The sequence below is a fragment of the Halichoerus grypus genome, chromosome 4, assembly GCF_964656455.1.
Source record: "Halichoerus grypus chromosome 4, mHalGry1.hap1.1, whole genome shotgun sequence".
NCBI classification, from domain to species: Eukaryota; Metazoa; Chordata; class Mammalia; order Carnivora; family Phocidae; genus Halichoerus; species Halichoerus grypus.
The window spans coordinates 185902012-185909734 of record NC_135715.1 but is presented as its reverse complement, the minus strand read 5'-3'; the positions used below and the strand labels follow the sequence as shown (position 1 = coordinate 185909734).

General features: G+C 48.1%; 1 long non-coding RNA gene across 9 annotated transcripts in view; it reads left to right on the top strand.

Annotated features, from left to right (window-relative positions):
- LOC118520953 (uncharacterized) overlaps nt 1–6947 on the top strand; it is a 35985-nt gene extending 29038 nt beyond the window's left edge. For 3 of the 9 annotated variants that reach the window (XR_013447428.1, XR_013447426.1, XR_013447423.1), the window contains 3 exons: nt 5059–5154; nt 5489–5593; nt 6411–6945. This is a non-coding gene — a long non-coding RNA (uncharacterized LOC118520953). Of the gene's footprint in view, nt 1–5058; nt 5155–5266; nt 5594–6410 lie in introns of all 9 variants that reach the window. The other 6 variants (XR_004909891.2, XR_004909890.2, XR_013447422.1 and 3 more) reach the window with 5 other exon arrangements.
- Nucleotides 6948–7723: the final 776 nt, after the last annotated feature.

The following is a 7723-nucleotide window of genomic DNA, read 5'->3' as shown; positions in this document are numbered from 1 at the left end:
CCCGGCCTGTTTTTTGTAGGTTTTTGTTTTGTTTTGTTTTGTTTTTTAAGATTTTATTTATTTATTTGACAGAGAGAGAGACAGTGAGAGAGGGAACACAAGCAGGGGGAGTGGGAGAGGGAGAAGCAGGCTTCCCGCTGAGCAGGGAGCCCGATGCGGGGCTCGATCCCAGGACCCTGGGATCATGACCTGAGCCGAAGGCAGACGCTTAACAACTGAGCCACCCAGGCGCCCCTGTTTTGTTTTGTTTTGAAGATTTATTTATTTGAGAGAGAGACCACGAGTGGGAGGGGAAAAGGCAGAGGGAGAGAGAATCTTAAGTAGACTCCATGACGAGCACAAAGCCCTATTTGGGGCTCGACCCATGACCCTGAGATCAGACCTGAGCCAAAATCAAGAGTCGGATGCTTGGGTTGCCTGGGTGGCTCAGTTGGTTAAGCGTCTCCGTCATGATCCCAGGATCCTGGGATAGAGCAGAAGTCAGGCTCCTTGCTCAGCGGGGAGCCTGCTTCTCCCTCTCCCTCTGCCTGTCGCTCCCCCTGCTTATGCATGCTCTCTTACGCGCTCTCCGTCTGTCAAATAAAAAATCTTAAAAAAAAAAAAGGGTTGGATGCTTACCAGACTGAGCCACCCAGGTGCCCCAACGGTGCTGTTTATATTATATTTATTTAAGTTCTGAACACACTATGCCAGAATGTTATTTTGTATTTTACTACCTTAATAAAAAATGCAGTTAATAAGAAATATTCTGGATATTCTGGGGTGCCTGGCTGGCCCACTCGGTGGAGTATGCAACTCTTGATCTCCGGGGTTGTGAGTTCAGGTCCCACACTGGGTGCAGAGGTTACTTAAAATAAAATCTAAGGAAAGAAAAGAAAAGAAATATTTTGAGCTAGGGTGAGTCTGAGGGTTAACTCAGCCCCTCCCTGGCCCTGTGGCCCATGGAAGGGTCTTCTTCTTCAGTTTTTCATTCTGAGTGTGTGGCACCTTGGGTTGAGTGAGGTTGTGGAGATGGGTAAGGACACTGTGTGGAGAGAAGTTGGCAGGAAAGCAGGAGGGAAGCTTTTGGGAAGGAGCTTGCAGGTTAGATTACAGGTAATGAGAGCCATGATGCTGAGCCATGTGTCTGGGGTGAGAAGTCCTTTATAGGAGGAGATGGTGTCAACAGATTGCATCAGGGTCCACGTGACTCCCCCATCACCCACCTGCTCTTGCCATGGTGAGGGGCTGTCCCAGTCCTTCCAGGGTGAAGGTCTCTTGGAAAGGAAAATCGACCTGGAGAATACTGTTTTATAGAAAAGTTGTCACATCACCTGAACCATCCTCTATGAGCTGACAGAGCTCCTTAATGTGGCTCTGGACTCTCCAGCAATCCTCACCCCTGCAGGATAGCTGCATACTCAAGGTGGCCATGAGAGCAGATTTTCCCTGAGAAATTGAATAAAGGAAACCTCATTTAAAATGGAATTGGTTGGGGATGCCCAGCTGGCTCAGTCAGTGGAGTGTGTGACTCTTGATCTTGGGTTCCTGAGTCAAAGCCCCACTTTGGAAGCAGAAATTACTTAAAATAAATGAGTAAGTAAATAAATAAATAACTGAAATAAATAAATAAATAGATAAATAAATAAAATGGAGTCATTGGGCTAGAACTGGGAGCTCTCCCACCCTACCCCAAGTCCTCGATCACAGAGCCCAGCAGGAACAGACAGAACCTTGCCTTCCCAACAGGAAGCACCCTATGCTTTACTACCCCCAGGAGGAGGAAGGATTGTCTCCTTGCCCAGCAACAGCCCAGCCAATGAGAGGCTGCCATAACTCAGCCAATGAAAAACCACGGCATTTAGAGCCTCCAGTTTAGGGACTCCTGGGTGGCTCAGTCGGTTGAGTGACTTTGGCTCAAGTCATGATCCTGGGGTTCTGGGATGGAGCCCCATGTCGGGCTCCCTGCTCAGCGGGGAGCCTGCTTCTCCCTCTACCGCCCCCCCTGCTTGTACTCTCTCTTTCTGTGTCAAAAAGAAAAAAGAAAAAAAGAACCTCCAGTTTATTCTAGTGGACTTTTTGTTTATAAGAGCTCCGGCCAACACCTTTCCTCCGCTTTGTGTAAAGCCTGGAGCTCTCCCCTCGTGGCAGTCCCCTAGCCTGTGTCCCCTGCAGAACCCTTACAGAGGTGGACCATCACCTGGTTACTCATCAGATACTTCTGGGGAACTTGAAACAAATGAGATTTCCAGAGCCCCCCCCCGCCCCCCCGGCAGACTTCCTGACTCAGCATCGGGGTGAGGCTGGGAGTGGAGTCTGTGCTTTTAAAATGCCTCCCAGAGACCCTGAAGCATCAGATGGGCATCTCCTCAGCTGCCGGTTCCTCTCCGGCAGGGGCCTTGCTCTGGCCTCGGGGTCTTGCCACCTTCAAGGCTTGTCAGACGTTCCCTTTACTCCTTCAGCGTTTTCCCCCTAGGTGCCCCCTACACTTGGTCAAATCCGGACACCCCAGGGTACCCCGTCAGTGAATCCTACACCTGTCTGCCCCTTCTGTGAACAACTGTCTGTGATGTTCATAAGGTCTAATTTTAAGTTTATTTTTAATTTCACAAGTAGTGCAGGAATGCACCTTTACTATAGAACAATTCAAGAGACCCAGATGGAGTGAAGCCTCTTGACCCTCCCTTGTCCCCCCACTCCCACCCCACACTGACTCTAGGTGGGCGGGGTGTCATGTCCTTCCAGACTCTTGTCCATGTATTTCCCACCTAGTTTCCAGATCTGGAAAAAGAAGAACCAATTCCTCCCACCCAAGACCTCTCCTCTGCCTGTGCCACGTTCTGGACCCTTCAGCCTCCCCCACAGCCTTTGGCCTCCACTACCCCCCAACTCCCCACTCCAGCTTCTCTCCCCCCACCCCCACCCACATGCACACACACACACAGATATACCCAGGTGTTTCTTTTCCTGAAAACAAGTCTTTCTGGATCATTACATGCCTTTAACCCCCTCTCCTCTCAGTCTCTCTTCCAGTCAACTTCTTCAACAAATGTCTCCTTGGCCAGACTTCACACCTGCCCCCATCAGATCTTAGCTGTATCCCCCTGCTGAACCCCCCCGGGGAGGGCACTGACCCAAGTCGAGGGGTGAAGGCACCTCAGATGTCTGTGGGCTTCTGGCAGCTTTACCTTCCACGGAGGGAGGAACCAGCTCCTGAAGTTCTCCTGGGGTGTGGCTCACCCCACTGCTCTGGACATGTTCTGACAGCTAGGGCTTCCAGAAACTCCAGGGCCTAACTGAGATGGGCACACAGCTCAGTCTCCTAAATGTAGAGGCTGGGGGATGAGGAGCATTCCTGAATAGCTCAACCTCCTCTGAAGGAGGAGGTACAGGAAGAAGGGATTTAGGCTTTACTACCTTTCTTCTAACTTACTATCATAAAAGAAAAGCAAACAAACTTTTGCATTGCGAAGCATTCACCAAAAAGTCCTGTATTCGTTTTCCATTGCTACTCTGCCAAGTTATCATGCATTTAGTGGCTGAAATCAACACAGATTTATTCTCTTATAGTTCTGGGGGTCAGAGTCCAAAACCAAGATGCTGACAGGGCTGCATTTCTTCTGCAGCTTCAGGGAAGAATCTGTTTTCTAGCCTTTTCTGGCCTTTAGGGGCTGTTTGCATTCCTTGGCTAGTAGCCCCTTCTTACATCTTCAAAGCACATCCCTCCAACCTCTGTCTCCACCGTCCCATCTCTTCTCTCTGACTGACCCTCCTGCCTCCCTCTTATTAGGACCTGGTGATTACATTGGGCCCAGGATAATTCAGGATAATCTCCCTCTTTCAAGATCCTTAATTTACTCATACTTGCAAAGTCCCTCTTACCACATGAGGTAGAGTATGCGTGGATTCCGCAGATTAGGACACAGAGGGACATCTTTGGGGCCATTATTCAGCCTACCACAAGTATAAAATGTAATATGGAGGGACATCGGAAGATAGACACTGAGATTAGACAGATGTTTGCCTTATTTTCTTCATATTATTTTTTTTAAGAAATAAAGCTCTACAAAAATAGCTGAAGCCCTGTGTGGCTTTTCCTTCCTTCTCTCCTCAGAGGTAACCCCTTCCCTGAGGGGGGTGAAAATGACCCCCGTGTATGTTTCTGTTATTTGCTACATATTATAAATGCATTTTGTTGTTGTTGTTGTTAAAGATTTTATTTTCAAGTAATCTCTACACCCAGTGTGGGGCTGGAATTTACAACGCCGAGATCAAGAGTCCCATGCTCTACCAACTGAGCCAGCCAAGCACCCCTAAATGAATTATAATTCTTTACTTTTTAAAATTTTTAGAGATTTATTTATTCACTTGAGGGGCGCCTGGGTGGTTCAGTCAATTAAGCATCTGCTGTTGGCTCAGGTCCATGATCCCAGGGTCTTGGGATCGAGTTCCACACTGGGCTCCCTGCTCAGCGGGGAGCCTGTTTCTCCCTCTCCCTGCCACTCCCCCTCACTCATGCTCTCTGTGTCAAATAAATAAATAAATAAATAAAAATTTTAAAAAAAGATTTATTTATTCATTGAGAGAGCGAGGGAGAGCGAGTGAGCATGGGGAGGGGCAGAGGGACAGAGTAACTTCAGCAGACTCCCCGCTGAGCTCAGAGCCCAACGCGGGGCTTGATCTCAAGACTCTGAGATCATGACCTGAGCTGAAACCAGGAGCTGGACGCTCAACTGACTGCACCACCCAGGGGGCCCCCCTCCCAAATGCATTTTTGAAGAGAACAGTACCATTTTTTAAATGTGTTTTGAAACTTTAAGTAAAAGGAATCACTGTGCGTACTGTATTTGCAACCTGCTTTTCTAAGGCAATATGTTTTTGACATTCTACATGTTGATACATGAAGACCTAGTTCATTCATTTTAACTACAATGTAGAATACCTCCCATGAGCAAGTTAGAGTTCATTTTGTCCTTTCTTTTGCCGGGAGACAGATTGTTTTCACTTTTTGTGCTATTACAAACAGTGCTTCAAGAAATATCTTTGTAAAGAGAAAATATCTTTGTGCTTGTTTTCCAGAACACCTGTGCTAAAGACCTCTGGTAAGGATGCAGCCGGGAGCGCATGCTGGGTCTGGGATACCTACACCTTCAGCTTACACAGTGTTGCCATTCGGTAATACCGTCAGCAGCAGTGTTTAAAAATACCCATTTCCCACATATCCTCAGCATCTGGTATTTTCAGATTTACTATTTTTTCAGATTTATTTTCCTTACCTATTTTCCAGTCACTCTGTTCTGTCCCCAGTCGTCTTGAATGTGATGCAGCATTGACTTTTCCTCCATCTTGATCCTGAATGACAAACCCATGCAGGACCCCCTGTGCTCTGCGTGGTCCTTCAAGCTGGCCCCCCTGATTCTCTGTTGAGTTCCCCACTCCCGCCAGCCCTCTGCCCACGCTGAGTTTCATTTGGGCCAGCCCTGGAAGAAACTCTCTGCTCTCCCTGCAGAAGGCGGTGGAATGTGCAGAGATTGTCTACTGAGAGGAACGACGTCTTCTGCTTTACCAGCCCTCGGCCTGAGTGAATGATGCAAGTCTAGCCCTGGAGACATGAGTAAATCCACTTGAGAATTCCTCAGTCCTGAACTCCCCAGAAATAAATGACCGTATATTTTTCCTGTCCCCAAGGGTGTTCTGAAACATACCTGCCCATGAGCTAAATAACCCATATCTTAGAACACGGCCACATGGAGGACTAAATCCAAAGACTGTGACCTTTCTTCCCACAGCAAGCCTCTTTTCTTTAGCAGCCTGTGGCTTTTAGACACCAAATCTTGGGTTCTAAGTTTTTACACCCCTCTCCGCACCGCCCCTGATCCAGTTAAAGTGGTGGGCTAGCCATCTTGAGCTCCCTCAACACAGGGAAGCCATCTCTGAGTTGTCTGGCCCTCATAATGATCCAGGTCTCCTCCCGCTGGTCCCTAAACAAACTGAGACAGCCTTGTCCTCATGGATGGATGGTGAGCAGAAGACAGTTCTCTGCCATCTTGTTCCAACCTCACAGTCTCCCGAACTTTGTCTATTCCTCTCAGCTGTACATAGCCATTTATAGATTCCCATAATCCCATTAGCAATGGCTTTGCCTGAGATACATCCCTGGAAAAGATGGGGCCTGAAGGATTGCTTCCCAAGGGGTTCAGCCACATGCTTCAAAGGAAACCCCAATGCTGCTGGGGGGGGACATCCATAACTTCCTGCTGCACAGCGGCTGGGGCCGCTACATCCAGGGATCCTTATACACTTGTATGTCTTAGCATTTGCTCAGTTCTGGGCATAAGATGGATCCTTTAGAAGCTATTCCTTTCCCATAAACTAATAGTTTGTGGTTCTAATGCTCAACATGGATCCCCTTCTCTATTCCTGGGATTTAGGGAGCGGCCCTCACAGAGGCCAGCATGGCATGATGCCCGTTTGGATCCCGAAGGTTACCTTCTGTGCTCTGAAGTATACAAAACTCCATTTCAACTGCAGCTTTCCAGAGAATAACCCCGACCAGTGGAGCCCAGGTGGACACCAGCCCTAATTATCGTCTTTCTGACAAAGACTGCTGGAAGCTCAAAATGCTTGACAAGAGGTGCCAGGAGGCAGAGGGACAAGCCAGCCACAGAGGAAGTCACTCAGAAACCCAGGGAGTTGAAATCCCTTCTCAAGGGCTTGGTTTCAAAAAACAAATGTTTTGGGGCGCCTGGGTGGCTCAGTTGTTAAGCGTCTGCCTCCAGCTCAGGTCTTGATCCGGGGTCCTGGGATCGAGCCCCGCATCGGGCTCCCTGCTCTGCGGCAAGCCTGCTTCTCCCTCTCCCACTCCCCCTGCTTGTGTTCCCTCTCTGGCTGTCTCTCTCTCTCTGTCAAATAAATAAATAAAATCTTTTAAAAAAACCCCAAAAGACAAAATAAAATAAATGTTTCCTAACGGCGCTCAGAGGGAGTTGTGGGCAGCCACCAAAGTGAGTCATTTGGCGGATGTCAGGGCTGGGATGTCCACAGCTTCTGAAGAACACCGAGGAAGCCCAAGGTCACACGCCTGCATGGGACGCCCCTCATTTGGCTCCTCTCTCCGGGTTTTTAGATTCCTCCGTTCTCTCTAGCTGGGAAATTGGATCAATCATTTGAAGTTTTTAAAAGGAGCTAGGTGAAACATTTTGTTTTTGTTTTTGTTTTGTTGTTGTTGTTTGTTTCTGGCAGAACCGTTTAAATCCTGTCCTGAATGAAGGGTTCATTTAACTCCTAAATACTTGATTAGAAGTTAAGATGTTGTTTCTTCAAGATTTATTCAAACCGAAGTTTTTATTCTTCGAAAATGACACCTCACTCATTAGGTTCTTTTTTTTTCTTTTTAAGATTTTACTTATTTATTTGACACAGAGAGACACAGTGAGAGAGGGAACACAAGAAGGGGAGTGGGAGAGGGAGCCCCATGCGGGGCTCGATCCCAGGACCCTGGATCATGATCTGAGCCAAAGGCAGATGCTTAACGACTGAGCCACCCAGGCGCCCCTCACTCATTAGGTTCTTAAAAGCTCTTACCCTGTGGTTTACCTGATGCCCCTTCGTATTTTTCTGCCTCACGCTTCTCAATGACAGACGCTCCCCATCTATCGTCTTCTCTGAGGAACAGATGGGTCGATAGATCCGCTCCACGGTGGTGCTTGCTCTACTTGGCTTCATCTTCCCGGGAAGTTGGTTC